Consider the following 24,032-nt stretch of genomic DNA (forward strand, 5'->3'; position numbering starts at 1 on the left):
GTACACAGGAGGCCAGACCAGATGGTCTGGTGTTCCCTTTTGGCCTTAAACTCTGATTAATGATTAAGCCCAGATACGGGCCAGAGGCCCAGCTGAGCTGTTTACAATGGCCTGGAAAATTGTTGCAGTCATACGTTGCTCAGTCAAAATAAATTACACCTAAAAAAACTCACTACTGAATACACGGAACAGTCAGGATTTAAACGGAAGTAAAATTCTTAATTTTGCATGCCACTGAGGCAAAAGGAGGCTGAGACCCCTGCCTTTCATACTGCAATACCTTTGACTTCACGGGGGCCAAGAGTTCACTCTTTGACCTGACATGAGCTTTGACTCAATAAGAGATATAGCATATTTGTATATTCATATACTTCAGGCCCACCTGTGTCCTCTGCTTTAATACATAGCCAAAAAGAAGCAGAACCAATGCTGTGTGCGCAGCTTTCATTTTGTCATTTCCTGTCTTTTGAGTACTTCACCACCCCAACCGTAATGTTTTCTAAATGTGGTTTCATTAAATGAAATTTCACAGGTTTTTCAATCAAGTGAACAAGCTAGAAAAAAAGGAATTGCATAACATGCAAGTGTTTGGCTTGACATCACCAGAACCTTCTACCCTAAGTCCTTTCCTGTGCAGTTTGGTAGGTGCACAGGACAGACACTCTCAAGTTCAACCCTTAGAAGTAGTGCATTTGTTGAGGTAAGAATTCCTGCATAGCCCTTCCTCCTTTACAGCACAGCCAACCATGGTTGTACAGTACAACTTTCTCTAACTGCACATTTTACAAGCTAGTGAGACCATCACACATAAAATGCACCCCTATGCACAGAGTTTAATTCTTTAATGAGTCACAACTCTCGTCAAATAAAAAATCAGTTTTCACAAGAACACTGAAAGGCACTTCTCCATTAGAGCTATTTTCATGCCAAACTTCATCTCTCAACCCCTTAGCCCTTTAGGCAATAGACTTATGACAAAGAAAGTCACCAGGACAATTTTTAAACAATGGGAACATGTACCCACTCTCCCCCTAGGGCTTGTTTACACAAGTTTTTTTTTACACTACAGCAGCTACACCAATGCAGCTGCACTGGTGCAAATCCCTAGTGCAGCTCTCTCCACCACGTCAGAAATGATTTTGTACTGGCACAGTCTACCCCAGGGCAAGACACACCAAACACATTCTTAGTGTAGACAAGCACTCAATCATAGGGGAGGGGAGAAAAAGAAACCAAAAATTATACTGACAAAAGGCTAAAGTTTCCAAAAGTTATAAACAGGGGGTTCAAACAGAACGTTTCTGCAACATATGCTATGGAGGGCAAGGCTATTCCTACTGTTATAATATGATAGTGCTTTCTTATATCTTAGAAAAAGGGAATACTACACACGTGGACCCTTTCCCAAACAGGTCTCTTTGTGTGCTTGAAGTATAATCAGAAAATTGCCGAAGATCTCATTCTCTGCTTCCTAAACTGATTCTATTCTCTGTAGAGCGATATTTGATTCCGACACTTCATTGCACAAAAACCTAATAACCAACAGAGCAAGACAGCTGCAAAAATTGGTAGCCAATATAGCAGCCTTGTGAAACACTTGTAGTGTAAGCTCCACAGATCTGCTGTTTGTGAAGTTTATAGAGAAAAATGATTTATCTCCTCACACCAACATCAGAAGACTCCTCAGCAGCGATTCATGCTAAAGATCATCATACTCCATACATAAAATTACCAAAAATATATGGATGAGATATAAACGTGATTAATATGGAGCTGGGACTATCCGCATAAAACCACATAAAAGATGGGGGATGGCACATAATAAAAATGAGTGTGACCCAGCACAGTACTACTGTTTTGTATGCTGTGCCCCACCGTACAAGGCATGAGGCAATAACAGGGAGCTATTGTTTCTATAGGTAACAAAAGCCACCAAGTGCAAATCACGTATCAAAGCACGAAGGTGTGTCTTCATGGCAGGGAAGATGACAATCCTCTCCATTACAAAATAATAAGTAATAGTGCTTTAAACATTATGAGTGGTGTGCACGTGCGCACACATATATTTTACAGTTAATACTCAGAACACCCCTAGGAGTGTAATGATCCTCATTTTACACATGGGGAAACTGGCATACGGAAGCGAAGTGATTTACCCAAGGTTATACAGCAAGTTAGTGAAATGGAATGCAAAAAGTTCCCGGCTCCATGTCCTGTGGTTAGTCCACAAAACTAGTTTGTCTCTTCTCTCACGTTACACTGCATATGTCTATATTCAATTACACATAGATAATCTATATCTTTCGTCTATCTATACACACAGAGAAATTTACATACAACACAACCATATTTAAAATACTTACAAATGGAAGTAATTTATTCTTCACCAGTGATATTTACTATATATTGTTCCTATACTAACATTTAGCACGCACATTTTACCACAACAATTATAGTAGACATGTGATGGCCGCCCTCTTGCTCAACACACTGGGGATTGAACCAGGGACCTCCAAAGCCGAAAAGCACGAATGGCCAAAGGCCCAAATAGGACCTGCAATACAGTAGAGATGCACAGCAATTTATTTTATTTTTTTTAACCAAGAGTTTATTGACAAAGAAAATGCAGTCTGGGGTCAACTGGAACTATTTGTGAATTCAGAAGTGTGAACGAATTGTTTCTGCAAAAAAAAGTCAAAATATTTTGACTTTTTCAAAACAAAACGGCTTGCCTTTCAGTTTCAGAAGAAAAGTTGAGAAGTTTAGCTAAATTTATTTCTAAAAAAAGAAGTAAATACATCTGAAAAAGAAATCATTTGAGTCGAACAAAACACTGCATTCGACCTGAAATGATTTTTGTTGTCGTTTTGTTTTGGTGAGAAACATTTCCATTTTATGTCAACCTGAACAAAATATTTTTTGGTTCAGCCACCGAACCGAAAAAATGAATTATTCACCCAGCTCTGTTAACCAGTGAGTTACAGATGGACTTTCACCGTATCATCAGCTAACTTTTTGAAAACATTTTTTTTAACTGAAGAAAGTTCATGTTTAAACCAAGTTCCCTCCTGCCTGCCCACTCAGGGTGGTAGGGGAAGACCAAAATGCAGGTGACCATTATGTAACCACGCTGTAAGTGAAAGAACTTGGGAAGACAGGCCCGTGTTCTAGTGAAGCTCGAAAACTTGTCATACAGGAGATATTGGATGCTGTTACTGTAGTGAACCTGAGTGCAACCTGTGACAACCATATGAGCCACAAGTATCTTTGTACTGATATATACAACTGACGGTTTTCACTATACATAAAACCCCCTTGCCAATTTCTTCATATTTCATACTATGAACCAAATTCTGTGCTACTTACTTGAATAAAAAATCCCATTGACATCAACTTTGCTATGCTTGAGTAAAAACTGAAGCATTTGACCCGTTAGTATTGGATTGGTTAACAGGATTTTCTACGTTCAGCAATGTGACTGGGTCTTCTGGTATCTCTTAAAAGAATCAAGTGTTTTTCACCCTTGTTTGAAAACTCTTAAGGTAAGGAACCTAAAATATATAGGTTAACATGCAAGACCTTCTAGGAAAACTTCGTAATGCTTTATAATCGCATTGATTTTATTGGTTTCAGAGTAACAGCCGTGTTAGTCTGTATTCGCAAAAAGAAAAGGAGTACTTGTGGCACCTTAGAGACTAACCAATTTATTAGAGCATAAGCTTTCGTGAGCTACAGCTCACTTCATCAGATGCATATCATGGAAACTGCAGCAGACTTTATATATACACAGAGAATATGAAACAATACCTCCTCCCACCCCACTGTCCTGCTGGTAATAGCTTATCTAAAGTGATTTTATTAAATGCTATTTATTCTGCATAAAATTGCACTGTTTAATAAAATTAGAACAGACAAACCAAACAATCTGCCTGCAACTCAAAATCAGTTCTGTTTCAATTATTTTAGACAAGTAATACATACAGAACTTCTCTTCTATTCTAAGACTTGTCTCTACAATTAAATGCTTTGACTGCAAGATGAACAAAACTGGGAGTAGGCTCTTTTCTTGTCCTAATTTTGTTGATACTGGAAATAAATGCTGGATTATGGATGTACTTGGCCTCTTGCAAAGGCTTTCTAGATTAAGAATCTAAAAATATGTAGCATTGGTTGATATACAGTAGTTTGGCATTGTTACAGTACATACTATATAATGCCTTCGATATAGAGATGACTAACAAAATTGCTTATCTATGATAATACCAATAAAAAACTGTACAGAGTGATTTGAAAACAAGCCTATATGAAATAGGTTATTTTTTTAAACAAGACATTCAGAATAAGATGTGAATTCTCTGTTTTCTTTCCTTACGAAAGATTTTCTCTCTTTAGATGAGCATAAGAACAACCACACTGGGTCAGACCAAAGGTCCATCTAGCCCAGTAGCCTCTCTTCCAACAGTCGCCAATGAACAGAACAGGCAATCATCAAGTGATCCATCCCATCGCCCGTTCCCAGCTTCTGGCAAATAGAGGAGAGGGACAGGATTCCTGCCCATCCTGGCTAATAGCCACTGATGGACCTGTCCTCCATGAACTTGTCTAGTTCTTTTTTTAACACTGTTATAGTCTTGGCCTTCACAACATCCTCTAGTAAGGAGTTCCACAGGTTGACTGTGCGTTGTGTGAAAAAATATTTCTTTTTGTTTGTTTTAAACCTGTTGCCTATTAATTTCATTGGGTGACCCCTAGTTCTTGTGTTATGAGAAGGAGTAAATAACATTTCCTTATTTACTTTCTCCACACAAGTCATGGTTTTATAGACCTCAATCATATCACCCCTTAGTCGTCTCTTTTCCAAGCTGAAAAGTCCCAGTCATATTAATCTTTCCTCATATAAAAGCCATTCCATATTCCTAATAATATTTGTTGCCCTTTTCTGAACCTTTTCCAATTCCAATATATCTTTTTGAGATGGGGCGACCACATCTGCACACAGTATTCAAGATGTGGGAGTACCATGGATTTATATAGAGGCAATATGATATTTTCGGTTTTATTATCTTTCCCTTTCTTAATGATTCCCAACCTTCTGTTCGCTTTTTTGACTGCCGCTGCACATTGAGGGGATTTTTCACAGAACTATCCACAATGACTCCAAGATCTCTTTCTTGAGTGGTAACAGCCAATTTAGACCCCATCATTTTATATGACTCATCTATAGCATTGTCAGTACAGTTGAAGTCAGCCAAAGTCCTCATTGATGTTCTCGTTTGCTGTATTTGCAAATCCCATAGGCTTTACATAGTAATTCTTAATTATGGTCCTAATCCTGCAATCTAATTCATACAGGCACCCTATACCTGTATAGAGTCTTACTGAAGTCAGTGGGGTGCTACCTAGGTGAAGGGATGCAACTAGTACAGACCACATTGCATGATCAGGGCCTAAACTGGAATGAATGAACTACTCACATGAGCCTGGATTACTTGAGTGAATGAAGACTGAAGGACTGGGGCCTTGGATGGGAAGAAAGAATTTGGATACATTTGTATCTTTGCATGCTTTCTGGAAACAGGGTTTTCTAGATGGTGATTTTAATAGTTATTTTAAAAACCTAAGAGACATTGGCCTTTGTGGAAATTTTCTGAACTATCACTGATAAAAGTCACACAGCACTAATGTTCTTCATCACACTTCTGAAATTTTTAAAAATCCTTCAAAGCCTCATAAGCGATCAGAGAACAATTCAGTTCCTCTAAGTGTGTTAAGCTCTTTTTTTTGTTAAGTGTAACAGAGGCTACATTTTCTATTTCTCATCAATTTTAAGAGTTAAAAAGATGTTCATCCCTAACTGGACAAAGAACAAACAATAAAATAATCTACAGCCTGAGTAACTCAAGGCAACAAGTTAAAATTTAATCGTATTAGTGCAAGGGGTATTTGCAATGCAGATTGCCCGTTACATTGCAAAATTTTAATGAATTCAAGACAGTACCTTAGACCCAGCTACAAGAGAGAAATCATGCTGAGTTAAAAATGCTATGTTTTTGGGTAGCTTGAATCACCTTCTATTTGCATTATGTCAGAATAATTAATTTGCAGTTTTGTCTGACATCTAATACATGCTGCAACAACAAGAGAGAGACAACCAATTTTTCAAAGTTTGTTGACTTCTTGTTACTGGTGAGCAAATTTAGCAGCAAACCTAATTTTGATACAGAGAATTTAAGTCTTTAAAGTATTTCTGCATTTTGATACAGAAATTCTGTTGGAACAAACAGTTCACACAACCCATCGAGATGTCTTCTCTATTCTCAGAAGAGCCTCTGATTATTATTTTTAAATAATCAGAAAGTAATTAGTGTCTTGGCTTTCACAAACCTTTGTCCCGTTATGTTATTTCCAACACTTCTTTGAAGATATATTTATGCCTACTACCTGATGCTCGTGCAAAGATAGAGGTCGAAATGCACTGCCTTTTTAAAAAACGTGTTTTAAAAGACCAAAATAAGATCAACGTTGAAGCCAAATACTGCGTTCTTTACTCAGGCAAAACTCCCAGCAAAGTCGGTGGGAGCTTTGCCTGAGTAAGGACGGGAGGATTGATCCCTCTGCATCATTCTTCCCCCGGGTTCAAAGAAGATTTCTTTAAAACACCGCTGAGCTCGCCTCAGCGTCACTCTGAGACAGATTCCCCCTGTTCGGAAAGAGTCTGCCTGGTCCACCACCCCAGGAGTCCTCTGGTCAGTTTCCCTCTGTCTCTCGCCCAAACACAGGCGTGACTTGTTACACAGGGAATGGCACTCTAGCTGGCCCTGGCCGATCGCACTGCTCGGGCTTCTCGTCTGCTTCACGTTCACACATGAGTGCCCTCAGCGAGAGACGACCGCGTGAGGAGCGCGGACCCCCGCCGATCTCTTCGGCCACCCCACCCCCGGCAGGAAATGGCCCCAGCTGGCAGGCTGCTGCAGCTGCTCCGGACCAAGCCTCCGCTGGGTGTCAGAGACTTCCTTCCCCACCCACCCCTGCTCTTGGAACAGCCCATCGCCCCGCGGCTTGGAAGGGAGGCGAGCCCGAGCGGCGAGCTCCGGCGGGGGCGGGGGGCGAGAACTCGGGCGCAGCGGCGCCCTTCTCGCCTGCAGGCTGCACCCGGCCGGGGGGCGTTCGCCCAGCGGCGCTTCTCCCCGGGGGCGCCTCGGAGTCGGCAAACTTGCCCCCGCCCTGTGCAGTTCGGCTCCGCGTGCCCCATTACCTTGCAGAGGAGCGAGCCCGGGCGCGGCGTGGCTGCACTGAGCTGGCTGGGGAGGGCGGGTTTTCAGCAGCCGTAAAGCGGGGAGAGAGCCCTTTCCCTTTCCCCGAGCTGCGGTGTGTGTTGCTCGTTACGGGAGATCAGCCCGCTTGGCAGCCCCAGCAAAGGGCCGGAGCCAGAGGGAAGGAGAGAGCGGCTGAGTCACAGCCAGGGAGACAGGTCTGCACAGGGAGGAAGCGGGTGTAAAGGGCAGGAGGAGAGGGGCTGTGGCGGGGGGTGGATTCCTGCAGAACAGAACTAAAGAGTGGCGGAAAAGAAAAAAATCAGAGCCTGGCCACGTGGAAAAGCAGAAGAGGTTCTACCCTGCCCCCCTTTGCTGTCCAGATGGTCGTTGACCTACATTTCAACAAGACCTTCATGAAGCCATGTGTCATCCTACCATCATTCAGGGATTTTATCCTCACAGGGCTCTGGGAAGTAGGAAAGTGTCATCCCACAGATGGGGAGGCAGGATAGGGTAGATCAAGGGCATTGTCTTCACCAGTGGTCTCCAAACTTTTTGGCTCGCGCACCCCGAGGGTGAAGACCAGAAGACCTGCCGCAGGTGTGCTGCCGACGGAAGAAGAACGGAAGATTTACCACAGGCGGGCCGCCGGAGGGGAACACCAGCCGTGGACGCGCAGAGCTGCCGCCGAAGAGAAAAAACGGCGGAGTGCCATCCGGTGACGCTCCTGCTGCCGGCGCACTCCCCCTGGGATCATCTCGCACACCCCAATTTGGAGACCACTGGTCTACACTACAAAATGATGTTGACCATGGTCACATCGCCATACAGCCACCACAATAATTAAATGGCTTTTGCGTGTCCACACTATGCTCCTCGTGTCGGCGGTGTGCAGCCGCAGCAGGAGCGCTTACGGCAAGGCACTGTCTGACACTAGGTCAACCTAACTACATCAACGTTGACTCTACTAGGCCTCTTGAGGAGATGGAGATCTTAAGTTGGCAAGCAGGGCATTTAGGGCGGCAGGAGTGAAATTTTAATGTAGACACTTACATAGGTCAACGTAATCAGTCTTGAGTCCACTTTATTCTGCAGTGTAGACCAGGCCTAACTAACTTGGCCAGAGCCACACAGAAAGTCTGTGGCTGAGCCAAGACTTGAACCCAGGTAATGGGTGTCTCACTCTAGTGCCCTAGCCACTAGACAACCCTTCCTCACAGCTGAGTGACTTATTTTGTCTAGGAGCTGGCCTAAGCTATACCACCCAAACCACTCTTTTGCCAGTATAAGATATGTCTGTGTAACCCACACACCTACTGGGTGTGGTGCTCTGTCCCATCTAGTGGTACTGAGACCGCTTAGAGAGAGAGTTAAATGAGACCGCTCTACAGCCTTAGCTAATAAGCAGTTGGCTTTGAGCTTATGCGGTAGAGGTTCATGCACTAAGCTCCAGAGGTCCCTGGTTTGATCCTGCCAACGACCAGGGGTCTGTTAGCATTACATCTGCACTAGGAGGAGTTTCGAGTATAGCTATACTGGCAAGCCCTTTCTAATGTAGACAAGGCTTAAGGGAAGGAGAATAAGCTATACCAGTGTAAGATACCTTTATATCAGTATAACTGTGTCCACACTAGGAATTGTACTAGTATAACTGTATTATATTAAAAAAAAAAAAAACCCACGACTGAAATAGTTATGGTCCCTTCTGACCTAAATATTTATGAATCTATGAATCTATATCAGTAAAAAAAACCTGTGTAAACCACGCCTAAGTTTAAAATCATGAGTCAGGAGCCAAATCATCTGTTTTGGGTCCTGTTTCTTAAGAATCTGGTTTCTGAGCCTAAAAGCTGAGGCTTTAAGAAAAACAGTAAATATTGTGAGATTTGTGATAGAATTGCAAGAGTTGGCAACAGTGACAGTTGGCCACAATCTGCAGCGGAAATTCTGACCATTTGTCTAAGTATAGTTAAGTCTTTGAATGTGGTTGTTCAATAAAATGTGAGCTTGCCCATATTTTGGGGTTGAATTCTCATTTTCTCGGGCACATTAAAATGAAATAACACTGCTGCTGCAATTGCCTCTCTGCATTCTGCTTGCTGTTTTGGACAATTGTGCCAGGTTTTCCCATTTTTATGCTCTAGTTTTTAGTGTGTCTGACTCTCACTTGGGCTTCTATGTTTAGTTTTGCCCATACTTCACTATAAATTAAAATGTCATTGGCACCACCAGTCTGAGGCTATGAGTCTCAGCTGAGGCCACATAATAATTTATTTCAAAAGAAAGCGAAAATTCTAATACCTAAACAATGTTACGGACAGCATCCATCTGGTTTGAAATCGACACCGAAATACAGACCAGCCCTAGTTTAGGCTGCTGTTGATGCGGCACACTCGTTTTGGCTGTGTCTGCAAATAGGTTTTATTCCAGGTTCTGCTTCAAGCCAATGGAGAATAACCTGATGAATCTGGAAAGCATCTACAGTTGGCCCATTCACTTGTACCTGCATCAAGTGTTGATAGTGTGCAGGCACCTCAGTCCTATTGCTTTGCTTAGTCCCTCCTTTCAACCCCTCTCCTCTGACTGATGGCTCTGTCCTATTGCTGTGCTCCACCCCTTTCCTATTCCTATCCTATTGCAGCAGCTCAGTTCTCTTTGTCCCGTTCCCCTCAGACCTCCAGTCACGTCCCAGCTGACTGGCAGCTCCATGCTGTTATGCCTTTTTCCAGCTTGAAAGCTTGTCTCTCTCACCCACAGAAGTTGGTCCAATAAAAGCTATTACCTCACCCAACTTGTCTCTCTAATATCCTGAGACAGACAGGGCTACAACTACATTGCATACATTTTTCCACTCAGTCCACTCTCAGCCTCCTTATCCTGCAAACAGGTTGCCTGACTCCCTTCCTTGCACAGCTAGCATGTCTGCTTGTCCTCTGACTGGAGAAGGATTTTTCCCAGCCTCGTGGGCCAGATTCATGAAAGGCATCTTTAGTTCCTATACTTCTATCAAATAAGTGGTACTCACGTTTCTACTTTAGTAGTGAAGAAGCCATACAGATAACTGAGGACATATATGTCTATATGCATATACAGAAGATATCGTTTTGTGGTGTATATGTAGAGTAAGTAATTTAGGGAACCACTAAGGATCAGCCATTTGGAAGGGAGTGGGATGAGGTGGACTCACTGAGGTTTAGCCAGTAATCCTAGATTCCTGAGTTTTCCTCACAATTATATATGAACGTGTAGGTTGAACAATTAGAAATGGTATTCTGCAAACTCTTAAATTTAGCGTGTATCAATACTAATTAATTAATTCCACAGCAACAGAGGACAGTTTCCCAATGCACATCCTAGATTATGTATAGCTTTGTAATTGTCTGACATGCAGTAATTTGATGGCTTTGCTGAACCCCCTTAACATCAATAGATAAACTTTGATCTTGAATCCAGTCCCATTATAATACTGTCTATTTGTAAAAAAGGAGCTTCCTCGAGGCAATTAATGATTTAATTCTGACTGGGAGCATTTTACTATTCCTTCTGTCCTAAATCTGTAATTTGTCTTGGATTCCAGGTTTCTAATGTAGAGGCTACTGAGATCAGCAGCTTTAGCAAAGCTGGAGAAACAATCTGTTAAATTTCACTGCCTAAAAGCCAGGGTTAAGGGACTATTGTTTACACCAAGAGAAAAAGAGAAGAGAACGAGGATCAGGAAGCATTTCCTAGAAGAGTGGATATGACATTCCCATCCCCACTGAAAAACAAAAACTTAGGAAATTGTTTTCCCGACCAGAGGATAAAAGTGCTACCACCAAAACCTCCACACATCTGACTTGTATAAGAGGAGAGCATTTCTGAATTTCAACCCATCTAAGGAAAGTAGCTTCTGCTCTTCGCGTACAGCAATTGCAATGTCTGAGAAGACGGGTACAGCTACGAAAGCAATTTCAGAATAGTTCAGAGAGCAGCAACACAGTTAGTCACTCTGAGAAGCAGAAGAGAGGGAGAAGCTAATTTACAAAATCAGTCAAAAAAGCAGTTTTTCCAAAAGGAAGGAAGAAGTAGGAAAAGTACCCTGAAGAAAAACAATGTGTCATGGGATTGTAACCTGGAGCCTGCCTCTCTCCTCAAAGTCCTGCATTTTGTGGGCAGGACCTTGAAAGAGCCACCACAAAGCGTTACCGCTAGGAAGCCCAAACCTACAAGCATTTAAATACATTAATAACTTTACTCATGTGCATAGTCCCATGGGCCATTAATCTGTTCCTTGCTGCTTTAACACAGTAATAATTCAATATTTCCTTAAAATCTGTCCTCTTTTCTCACTAAAATCCTTGCCTATGACTTGGTCTTTTTTTTTTTACCTTGACTACTCCGAACATCTCTTCTCTAGCCTTCTGCTAAGTCATCCTGCCTCCCCTCAGCCTGCCACTGGATATCCCCGCTTTGCATCTCTTCACTTGCTTCTTCTTACCTTCAACCTCAAGTTCAACATCCTCACCTTCAAGATCCTGTACAACTTTGCCCCTTCCTAAGCCTCTGCTCTTACCTTCTCCTGCAGACCAGCAGCAAAGCCTGGGTCTTTTTTCTAGTCCCAGTCCAGTGCTCCATCTATAGCTTTTTATAAAACAGATGTTCTAAGGAATCGTTTTGTTCTATAGCCTGTGTAACACAGGAGGTCAGACTAGATGGACCCAATGGTCCCTTCTGGCCCTAGAATCTATGAATCAGGCCACACTGCCAATACTGAGCATCACATTTCATGATGTAGTCACAAAGAACCCTTTCTGGAGTTCTCTGTCCAAGTTGTATCTGAGGTCCCATATTATTTAGCATGTATATCCCCTCTTCTACTTCTCTACCTGTAGCAACAGCACATGTGCTGCAGTGTCGCTCACTGTCTAAAACTTTATTACTCAGATTAAAACCAAAACACTTGTTTTGCTACCTAAAAAACTCTCTGTATATTTCTGTTCTAATGACCTATCTTCCCCCAGTCTTTCTTACATGGTATCAGCCAGATTCTATCAGGATGAGAGAAACATATATTCAGCTTCCCACAGTACTCAGGTATAGCCAAAGGCAAATGTCTGAGTTCATTGGCAAGGCAAATAAACCATTTTGGCTTGTGACTCAGGATCACAGTCTCCAGAGATGAGTCACACAAAGAAGTGATGCCGCAGCATCCAGAATCATGAAACTAGGGTCTAAAGAAGACAGATGCAGGTGAGATTACATTTGCAAAATGTTAACGTGATTTAAAAATGACATTCAGGACAATGAAATGTAAACTGCCCCTTCCCAGGAAAGCCTCTTTTGGAGGGAGGAAAAATGTGATGTGATTAAAAAGAAAAACAACACCAGCTACCAAAATTATGGCCTCAATTCAGCGGAGCACTTATGTGCTTAAATCCATTCAGCCAAGTCCTTAAGCATGGGCTTAAAGTCACAATGAAATCAGTTTAATGTTATGCATGTGTTTAAAGACTTTGGTGAACTGGAGCCTCTGTTGTGAGGTACTATACTGGCAAGAGCTCACAAATGCCAAATTACAGTCACTGCCCGCAGGTGTATTAAAGTCTATACTAAAGTGGCCAGTTTCTTTAAGGTGGAGAGTGCCCCCCAACAATACAACTTTAAGCAATACAACCTTAAGTCTTTTTTTTGCAAAAGGGCCACTCAGTTCAACAAAAACAAACTCTGTACTCACAGTATTGCAGGCTGAGAACTTGCTGCTTTAGTCAACTGCATCAGAACGGGGGGTGGGGGTGGGAGGGACTCCAACATACAAAACAGAAGGAAGGAGAAAACATGACTCCACCCCATAATACTCTGAGCAAGTTCAACCCAGTTAACCCTAGCATGATCACTTTATGACACTATGGTGGGTTCACAGGCCTTGAGATGGGCCAGAAATGATGCAGAAGTGAGAGCCTAGCTCAAGCCAAGAGTGGACAATGTGTACTTTGCATGCTGCACTGCTGGCTAAAATGCTTTACTGGAGATCCAGCAAAGAACAAGTTGTAGTAATCATTGTAAAACATCATAAACACATCTTTTAGGAAAATGAAAACTAAAATAAATAAATACATACATACTGAAAACTTTTGGTTTCCTCACTAAGGCTTACAAAGTATGATGTGGGAGTTTGGTAAAAGCCTTGTAAAAGCATTTACCAGAATTTCTGGTAAAAGCCTATGGCATGTACTTTAACTCAACACAATATTTTTTTCACTTTAAATCAGGCCAAACTGTAGGGAAGCAACCTCAAGGTGCTCCTACTACTAATCTTGAGCTGTCAACCACAGCAACAAGCCTGTGTTTGTTCTTGTTTGATTGGCTGGTTTTTTACAGCCTGGTAAATGATTTATCTGCTGTATTTGTGTGGAGCAACAGTGACATCTAATGGCTTGTGTTGTTAATTATTAGTGTGGAATCTCTATTGGAGCTACATTAGAGATAAAGGCAATATTGTGAGTTGTAACTGAGAAACAGTTCAGCATATCTGTGATAAATCATACTTTTCATTCCTTGCAACCAGGAAGTAACTTATGCACATTACATACTTAGCCCCGATGTAACAATGACCTCATGTGGGCAAACCTCTGCTCCCACAGGGAACCCTACTGACTTCAATGGGGCTCTGTATAGGCAGCAGAGTCCTCAAGCAAAGATCTGATTTCAGGATTAGAGCCTTTTTAATTCTGCACTGTTTAATTAAGCAAGCCACCCCACTGAAGTCAATGGAGGTTTTAGGTGTGCATGGAAAGGCTTTTAAGCACATATGTGAAGACGTGAAACAGCAGAAACCCCAGCTGTAGAACCAAGAAACAAGATGTGATTAAAAGGCTTGAAACTCCTCTTTGTGAACAATCTCTGCTTTTTACACTGCAGGAATTAATTTGAAGTATGTATTTTGTCAAACCCATCTATGATTCTGCAAGAAATTAATGAAATGACTAGACAGGGCAGATGCCAAGAATGGCCGTTTTAGACCTACAAACCTTGGAAATGACCTCTTAAATAACGAACCTGGAAAAATATGCTACACACCCGTTAAACTCAATGTTATCTACCAATGAAAGCCTACTGATAAGAATAGCAGATAAGAAATTAAAACATTAAATAAATGTACAGTATTATATGCTAGAGCTATTGGTTAGTATTTTATACAGCACCATACACATGCATAGCATCCCTGCCCTGATGAGTTTACAATCTTTGGCCCCAACCTCATAAAATATGCATTTCCATTCAGTACATACTGATATCTCTCTCTATATATAGGCAGGCCTCCATACTCCGTACTCACATAGATCCCCATTGAAGCCAATGGGGCTCCACACACATGCAGCATTCTGCAGATGAGGTGCAGATTGTCAGATCAGTCTTATATGGGTTGGTGATTTTCACTGCACTTGGAGATGGATACCCAACCAAAAAGCAGTGCAAGATATTAAGACAGTTCCATTGGATACCTGTTATACTTTAGACAGCAAATAATTATTTACTAAATAAAAGGTATTTATATTGGTATATTTATATACACACGTATATTTGCTGAAAATGAGATGAATTTCAAATCCATGTTAAAATGCTCAGGAACCAAATGAGCTCAGGAGGCTGCAATAATGCACAGAAATTGTGTTGATTGAAGGGAATTTCAGAAATTGGCTCCAATTTTACTTGTGTAAATCCAGCGTAACTCCACTAAGGGCATGTTATTCCAGTTTAGCCCCAGTGTAAATTTAGCCCTAAGACTCACCATTAGGACTCATCAGTTCATATAGCATAAAAATGGCATATTTTCACTTTATTTTTGAAAAGCTTTTATTTCACTGTTTCAGAGTAACAGCCGTGTTAGTCTGTATTCGCAAAAAGAAAAGGAGTACTTGTGGCACCTTAGAGACTAACCAATTTATTTGAGCATAAGCTTTCGTGAGCTACAGCTCACTTCATCGGATGCATACTGTGGAAAATACAGAAGATGTTTGTTTTTATATACACAAATCATGAAAAAATGGGTGTTTATCACTACAAAAGTTTTTCTCTCCCCCCACCCCACTCTCCTGCTGGTAATAGCTTAAAGTGATCACTCTCCTTACAATGTGTATGATAATCAAGGTGGGCCATTTCCAGCACAAATCCAGGTTTTCTCCCCCCCCCACCCCCAACACCCCATCCCAAAACAAACCCACTCTCCTGTTGGTAATAGCTTATCTAAAGTGATCACTCTCCTTACAATGTGTATGATAATCAAGGTGGGCCATTTCCAGCACAAATCCAGGTTTAACAAGAACGTCTGGGGGGGGGGGGGAGGTTGGGTTAGGAAAACAAGGGGAAATAGGTTACCTTGCATAATGACTTAGCCACTCCCAGCCTCTATTCAAGCCTAAGTTAATTGTATCCAATTTGTAAATGAATTCCAATTCAGCAGTCTCTCGCTGGAGTCTGGTTTTGAAGTTTTTCTGTTGTAATATCGCAACTTTCATGTCTGTAATCGCGTGACCAGAGAGATTGAAGTGAATCTCTCCGACTGGTTTGTGAATGTTATAATTCTTGACATCTGATTTGTGTCCATTTATTCTTTTACATAGAGACTGTCCAGTTTGACCAATGTACATGGCAGAGGGGCATTACTGGCACATGATGGCATATATCACATTGGTGGATGTGCAGGTGAATGAGCCTCTGATAGTGTGGCTGATGTTATTAGGCCCTGTGATGGTGTCCCCTGAATAGATATGTGGGCACAGTTGGCAACGGGCTTTGTTGCAAGGATAGGTTCCTGGGTTAGTGGTTCTGTTGTGTGGTATGTGGTTGCTGGTGAGTATTCGCTTCACGATGGGGGGCTGTCTGTAGGGAAGGACTGGCCTGTCTCCCAAGATTTGTGAGAGTGTTGGGTCATCCTTCAGGATAGGTTGTAGATCCTTAATAATGTGTTGGAGGGGTTTTAGTTGGGGGACTGAAGGTGATGGCTAGTGGCGTTCTGTTATTTTCTTTGTTAGGCCTGTCCTGTAGTAGGTGACTTCTGGGAACTCTTCTGGCTCTATCAATCTGTTTCTTCACTTCCGCAGGTGGGTATTGTAGTTGTAAGAATGCATGATAGAGATCTTGTAGTTGTTTGTCTCTGTCTGAGGGGTTGGCGCAAATGTGGTTGTATCGCAGAGCTTGGCTGTAGACAATGGATCGTGTGGTGTGGTCAGGGTGAAAGCTGGAGGCATGGAGGTAGGAATAGCGGTCAGTAGGTTTCCGGTATAGGGTGGTGTTTATGTGACCATCGTTTACTAGCACTGTAGTGTCCAGGAAGTGGATCTCTTGTGTGGACTGGACCAGGCTGAGGTTGATGGTGGGATGGAAATTGTTGAAATCATGGTGGAATTCCTCAAGAGCTTCTTTTCCATGGGTCCAGATGATGAAGATGTCATCAATATAGTGCAAGTAGAGTAGGGGTGTTAGGGGACGAGAGCTGAGGAAGCGTTGTTCTAAGTCAGCCATAAAAATGTTGGCATACTGTGGGGCCATGCGGGTACCCATAGTAGTGCCGCTGATTTGAAGGTATACATTGTCCCCAAATGTGAAATAGTTATGGGTAAGGTGCCACAAGTACTCCTTTTCATTTATTTCACTGCACACGACTTCTTTTTTCAAAACTCTGCTTGAAGCCCACTATTTTTATAAATGCTTCCTGTATTGATACGCTCAGCCCTTTATGCTTTAGTAAACTTATTCTGCACACTACCTCAGTCCCTATCTATACCATACTTACAATGTTTCATAAAACGTTACAAGCTCACGCTTGCATACCATGGACAGGCAAAACCATTCTGGTGATTTTCTGCATTGCATCCAAGGTCCAGGACATTCGACAAGTGGACATGTTAGACGGTAAGGGTACACATAGTGAGATGCCCTGAATATGAAGCTTGTGGAAATGTTCAGTTAAAGCTATTTAAACAAATAAAAACTTCAGGCCAATAAAACAAAGGATGGGGGAAAATAAGAGGTCCAAACAAAATCCAGAAAAGTTTGCTGCCCCTTCTTCAATTAAAAAAAAAAAAAAAAAGCCTGAAGACACAATATTCAAAGTAATACATTTCCAAGGACATAAAGTATCTATCCTAAAAACAATGGGACAAAGCACACACATAAAATTACTCTCATTTGTGCATGTTTGTAGAATTGAGTCCTCAATCAAGGCAGCCCATTGTATTTACTGTTACTTAATATATTATAATGATATAATAAAATAAGAGAAATTTTTGGTCATCTTTGATTTTGCTCTCAATGACCAGTTTCAAACACAAAGATATCAAGCTGCAACACTACCAAGAAATGTAGAAAGATCCGTATGTTTCCCTTAGATCCTGGAGGCTAGTAAACTATAGGTGAACTAATGACTGGTAAACTTTGGGCACTAATGACATCAATAGGTTGTTTTGCCATTGATATCAATAGGATCAGGACTCCCGATCACATGCAAGTTCAGTATCAGACCTCCTTGGAACATGCAGTTTACTAAAATATTCACATTGATTGGCTCATCAAACAGACTAAATGAGTGCATACTATCCAGTTCTCTACTAATGTATTTGCATATAGTTCTAAGCTGTTTTACAAGAGAATCAGTACTTACAATAAAGATTATAACCACAAATGATCAAAAATAAGAAAACCAGCAGTATACCATTTATACTTGATTAACCATTTTAGTGGCGGATTTTATCACATATTTGACAATTTAGAGAGAGAGAGAAGCCTCAGCTGCTGGCCCTTAATCCACATTTTAATTTCCTTTCATTTTAACAATAGAATGCAGCCATCATTCAATGACCCAAGCCACTTTTCCGCTGAAGCAGAATAGTCCTGGATCCTCTTATGATCATGTACCACAAGGCATACACGTTTCCTGCTGCCAGTGACATTTCCTGTTTCAGTTTCTCCACCCACATCTGACCCACACTGGCTTGGCTTCTAATCCACTACGGCTAAAAAAAAAAATAAAAATTAAAACAAGAGAGAAGATACTGCACTGGAAATGGCCCGTTGACATCCTGCAGGGCTCACGCTTTCAGCAAGTACACAGAGCACAGGTGGGGTGGCTTACCCAACATTAGAACTAAACAGAAAAAACAATCTATATTCATCCTCATTGAGCATTGAAACTGGGATGGGTAATTCGTTCCGAGTGGGAAAGGAGCACGGCAGATTTTAGTGCTGCAGGCTGTTTTGGGTCCTTATCATTTAACTCAATGGGGGGGTTTCTTCACAAAACTGGACCTCCAATTGTTTGTGAACAAGAAGATAAATACTTGCTGCAAATGTGTGCTGAAGAACAGTTTTATTTCACCAAGCATGGCATTAGCATTTAAAATTCACCCAGGTGATGCGAACAGAAGCAAAGCTTTTCTTTAATTTAAAACTGTGCAGGCTTTCGTTGTTATTTGGGGCTTGTTTTTTATTTTTTAATAGTGGAAATATTTTATTTAAAAGCAGATCTGGCAAAAATAAGGGAGAGCCTAGAAAGTCCCAATGACTTCAGGCTCCCTTTGGTGTGTTAAAAGACAAGGACCCACAGAGCCTATAAGGTGTCATGTACTTCAGAGGAGAGTAGCTTACAGTCTATGATTTTAATGATTGTCCTACAACCAATCATTTTGTCAAGTACCAAATAATGTGTGGTTAAACTAAATCTTACTCTCTTATTCTTCAGTAGGATGACATTTTATGTAATCAGTTCAGATAAGAGAGTTTTCATGTTTCGGGGGTTGGTGATGGGAGTGGTGATGTTTTTCAGGAGATATTTTAACTCAAAGGTTTCAGTCTTAAAGACTTGGATGTATTTTTGGAATCGTTTGATGCTTTCTTTTATAAATAAATAAATGAATAAATAAATAAAAACCTTCTTTACAAATTGGTGATAACAAATCTGTTATGGGGCCGGATTCAGATCTCACATATACCAGTGCAGATCAGGAGTAACTCCACTGAAGACAGTGGAATCACTCTGACATAAATCAGGAATAACTCCATAGTTATGCAGGCATAAAGAGATCAGAATCAGATCCCTGTATCTTTTATTCTCTCTTGATTCTCTTATGGCCTGATCCTCCGCCATTAAAAATAATGGGGCTTTTACAATTGACTTCAATAGGATTAGGATCAGGAGCTTATTAGGGTTAAAAATGTGTTAAATATTTTTGTTGCAGGAATCTCCCATCTAGAGCTCATTGCAAGATTGAGGTCTAAAAGAGATGTCTGTAGTCCAAAAGATTTATTTCCCTCTCTCCTACTCATACCAAAAGGAAGAATGGAAATATTTACAGAACAACTTCCCCTCAATAACCAGAAAAAAATCACTGCCAAGAAACGTGCTGTTCCACAGTCCTGCTGTTACAGTACATTCGGTGTCACTGATACAATCTTCCACAGAATGCCTCTGAATGTAAAAGACCTACTATACGAGCAAAGGAAGCATGGAACAGCGCATCAAGAGATGTGATTATGGAGGAAGGATGTTTGGTATGATCATCAATCAAAAGTATTTATATGGCTTTTGTTACCATAGTGAGCTCGAAAGCTTGTCTCGTTCACAAACAGAAGTTGATCCAATAGAAGATATTGCCTCACCCACTTTGTCTTTCTAATGAGTGCTTGACAGTCTTTAATGTATTTGGGCATTTGAAATCAATGGGAGTTAGGCATCTAAATATCTTTACAGACATGTCCCTTTTTTACAACATCCATTTGAAATAGATCTACAATACCGTGAACTAGAGCCCATCAGCCGGGTCGACATGGGGCAGTTAGAGAGAAACACGTTGGTACACATTACACATCACACCTCTCTAGTGTGCTTTGCCATGATGTGTTGACAACCCCTTAATAAATCTTGTTTTTAGGAAGACCAGTTGAGTCTAAAATTGTTTGTGAGTAAAGTCACAGTAAAGTCTTTTCAAAATCATATTTTAAAAAACAAACAGACGAATCACTATCCTAATGAGTCAAAACTTTTCCTTCAGATTCATCCTGCAGAGTCACTGGAGTCAGTGCCCACCAGGGTGTCTCCTCATGGAGATATCTAATTAAATGAACCACAGGAATTAAATGACCACATGGAAAGTCAGTAGTGGAAAAATGCCATAACTTGGATGCAAAAACATCATGAGACAGATTTCTGAAGTAAGGAAGGCAAGTGAAAGTTACAGCAACAGGAGACATATTTGCTAAACTTTCTGCAAATTACAGTATGAACCACACACAGGAGGAAAGAGAATTACAGAATATGCAGGGAAGCAATTTTTTTCTGCAACAAACCTTTGAAATCTTGAGATGTGGACTGTCTAAACAAAATCTCAGCAATTAAAGTATTTTATCCTTTTCATCTCATCCCAGCTGTAATGACTGTATAGACTTCTGTGTTTGTCTTGTGCTGTGTATTTCTGTTTGTCCCATTAAAATGTAAGCTCTTTTGGGCAGGGCCTGCTTATTTGTTTGGCACAAACTTCCCTATTGAACAATACCAAGTACACACAAACAGGGTTATACTCCTAATGTTAATCCTTTCCCTGAAGCAAGCTAATTAAATCTAAAAACTGATAAAATGGTGTTACAGTTCTCACATAAATCAACAGAATCAAGGGCATTTAAATTTAACTCACTGCAGAGTCTTGTGTATATAACGTGGGACAGCACTTGCAACGCATCATTAGAAATGTAATCGGAACATTTTATTCTGTTATAATTGTTGTAGGACCAGACTGGGAACTCGCTACTGGGCAGCAGTGAGTGAGTACATGATAAGTCTCATCAATGTCAGTGGAACCACTACTATTGTAGTGAGTTGGGGTGTGAGAATGTGGTTTGTATTACAAGTTTGATATGTTCTTGGTACCACTTTTATCGCTGCATCATTAATTCGCCACATCAAAGTAGCATGTTTCATTTCCTCTGCACTGTTGTAAATAGTATCGCAGTGTGCAGAACCATAGCAAATTGGGCTCATAGATTTCAGAGGTAGTTAAGGGGAGTCAGCCTGAACCAGGCTTAGGGTTGCTAATTCTGGCTGAAGCTATTCCAGGAGATTTTTTCCCCAACAGGAAGTAATGTCATTTTAAAAAAAATATCCTGTTAAAAGCTCTTGGATTGCTTTCAATCGTCACTGGGAGATGGATAGATGCCAATTCCGGGAGACTCCCAGCCAATCCTGGAGGCTTGGCAATCCTAACCAGGCTTTGTGCCTCACCTCATCCCTGTGTAATAAGCATTTACATTAAACAAACTTTGACACAAATAGTTATAAAATTTTTGGGGTGAAGTTTGACCTTTGACTGGTGGATGTGTCTCCCATTAACTCCAGAATGAGCCATGCACATGCATCAAAAAAAGCAGACTCTGGGATTTACATTGTTAATACAATATGCATAATCACTTAATATATAATCTAGGGGCCAATCACAAATGTAGTGAAAGTGGGTGCAACATTATTAATTTCATTAGAATTGCATCTGTTCCAATCAGATCTCAATTTGGCCCTTCACTGATTTTTTATTTTATTTTTGCTCTCAATTAAATGACAGTTTAGCTGATTTAATCTGTTTTTTTTTTAAAAACAAACAGTTGACTGCCTGAATCACTCATCCTATTGAAGTGCAGTGCATTCAAGATATTATTAAACCTTATAATTTCAAACACACTTGTGTGATTACAATTTAGATGAGAATTCATGAGTTTGAGTCCCACTTTATCTCCTTCTAGTGCTTGCTTGGGAAGCACAAGCCTTTAATACCAAACAGAATAAATAAATTGCTTCCATTGCTGAGATTGCAAGGGGGAAGGCCTGGCTGTTTTAAAGAGAATCTTCGGTTTTTGTTAAATGGTGGGCTAAAGGGGAAGTACATGGCTGGTAACTGGAGACATACTGTGTTTCCAGATGGCTAGAATGAAATTAGAAAAAGCGCTGGGATATGGAGAAGCAGAAGGGGACCAAAAAAGACCATGGGGGAGTTTATATCATCTCAGTGCTTCTGTTATCAGATGTCGATGAGGGTCATTTAGCAGTTTCATTGAGTCTCATTTCATTTTGGTGTTATCTCGGGATATTAACATTTTTATTTCATGTGGCCAACAGAGCTTTGAAGGCTAACGGTGATTGAACTGGCTTTTAAACTGGTTGCTACTTTAGCAGCTAGGCTTTAAGTAGAATGAAAGAGCGTTGTGGACTAATACATGCCTACAGATGCCAGCGTGTAAGGGATGTTTTTTTAACGGTCTAGTTCATTTTTATATTGAGTGACGGTGCACAGAGCAAGACAACAAGTCAGCCCAGAGTGGATGGTTTTTTGAAGTGTGATGTCTCGTTGGTACAGACGTTTCCAAGGATATGAAGAGTTGTCAGAAAGCAGTGAAGAAATTTAGGGATTATTAGCTGAAGAGAAAGCAGAGGACTTATCAACAAGGATGTCATTTCTAGGAAACAAGATATATTCTTTAAAAAAAAACAGTATTCACAGCCTCAAGGGGAAAATTACAGCTTTTTAAAGAACTGGCAGAAAAAGTAGCAAGGGCAAAAAAAGTCAAATGACAACAGATGCACTCCTTGGTGGGTCATTTGAATTTTGCCTGAAGGGTAATCCCAGTGGGGATGGGTATTTGCACTTCGTTTAGCAGCATCCACAGCAGGGATAAGGAGATTTAATCACTTTAATAGAATAACACTGTCATTAAAGGAGGATTTGGGAATGGGGGGGCAAGTAATTTTAGAAAGATTCAGTTGGATACCAAGTCTCAGTGACTAGCTTGCAGTTGCAGCTGTTTATGGCTGCATCAAGAACATTTCTGGCTAGGTTCTTGGTGTGCAGAAAGGTTGGCCTGCTGAGAATAAAAGTATTTAAACATTAGTAGGTGTCCTAGTTAAGGATAACTCCTTGTTGCACCTAAAAAATAGAAAAACTGGAAAACTTTATAAACACATGCAATGTCTGCACAATAGGTCTTTAGTGTCTAGAGTAGTGCGGGGGCGGGGGGTGTCCAACTAATTATCTTCTATTGTTTTTAAATGTCTTGCAAGAGTCTGATCCTTGCCTCCATACATCAACATTTTTTAGGATACCTAGTGACCCGACCATGCAATGAGTACCACCGAGGCAGACCTCTCCATCCAGGTAGAACCCCATTGACTTCATAACCTGTGGGTTAAGGACCGAGGTTCCCAAGGTACAGAACAGAGTTCTTTATCATGTATGGGAACGTTACAATGAAGTGTTCCAAACAAGCAGTAGAATTTTATCAACTAAGTCAAAGACAGCTGTTGTATTTTCCTTCACCCTCCCCTCCCACATAACCATCTACAGCTGTTACTGAACAAGTACAGAATCACTTGTTTCATTTACAGTATGTTGCATCAAATGTTACATACACAATTTTCTGTGTTGAGTAAGAAAAGGGAGTGCCATTTCCAAGCATTACCCTGCTAGCCAGAAGAATTTTCCTATAATTACTTCTACAGAGTGATCATAACATCTTGGGATCAAGAGCCCAAATGTCCTCAAATCTGTCCTAGTTTTTACTCTGGGCTGAATGCCATTTTCCAAATTGAAGAGCTCATAGCATTGGTTTGGAGCACATGAGCTGTGTAGGAGCTTGGACTCCCACTCACGTGAACAGCATTGTTCCTAAAGTGAAAAGAGAGAGAATGTTAAGAACTCTTTGTTCCAGGTTTGTCAATTTGTCAAAATGCGAACAAGTACCCCACACAAACAGTTGTCTAGAAAG

General features: G+C 41.0%; 1 protein-coding gene across 3 annotated transcripts in view; it reads right to left on the reverse strand.

The window, feature by feature from the left end:
• NAALADL2 (N-acetylated alpha-linked acidic dipeptidase like 2) overlaps positions 1 to 7,489 on the reverse strand; it is a 913,317-nt gene extending 905,828 nt beyond the window's left edge. Inside the window, exons 1-2 of one of the 3 annotated variants that reach the window (XM_073359349.1) lie at positions 7,256 to 7,489; positions 2,436 to 2,554 (exon numbers count right to left, since the gene is read on the reverse strand). The gene's annotated coding sequence lies outside the window, so the exon portion shown is untranslated. Of the gene's footprint in view, positions 1 to 2,363; positions 2,555 to 7,255 lie in introns of all 3 variants that reach the window. The other 2 variants (XM_073359350.1, XM_073359348.1) reach the window with 2 other exon arrangements.
• Between the last annotated feature and the right edge of the window lie 16,543 nt (positions 7,490 to 24,032).

The sequence above is a fragment of the Lepidochelys kempii genome, chromosome 9 (assembly GCF_965140265.1).
Source record: "Lepidochelys kempii isolate rLepKem1 chromosome 9, rLepKem1.hap2, whole genome shotgun sequence".
In the NCBI taxonomy this organism is placed as follows: domain Eukaryota; kingdom Metazoa; phylum Chordata; order Testudines; family Cheloniidae; genus Lepidochelys; species Lepidochelys kempii.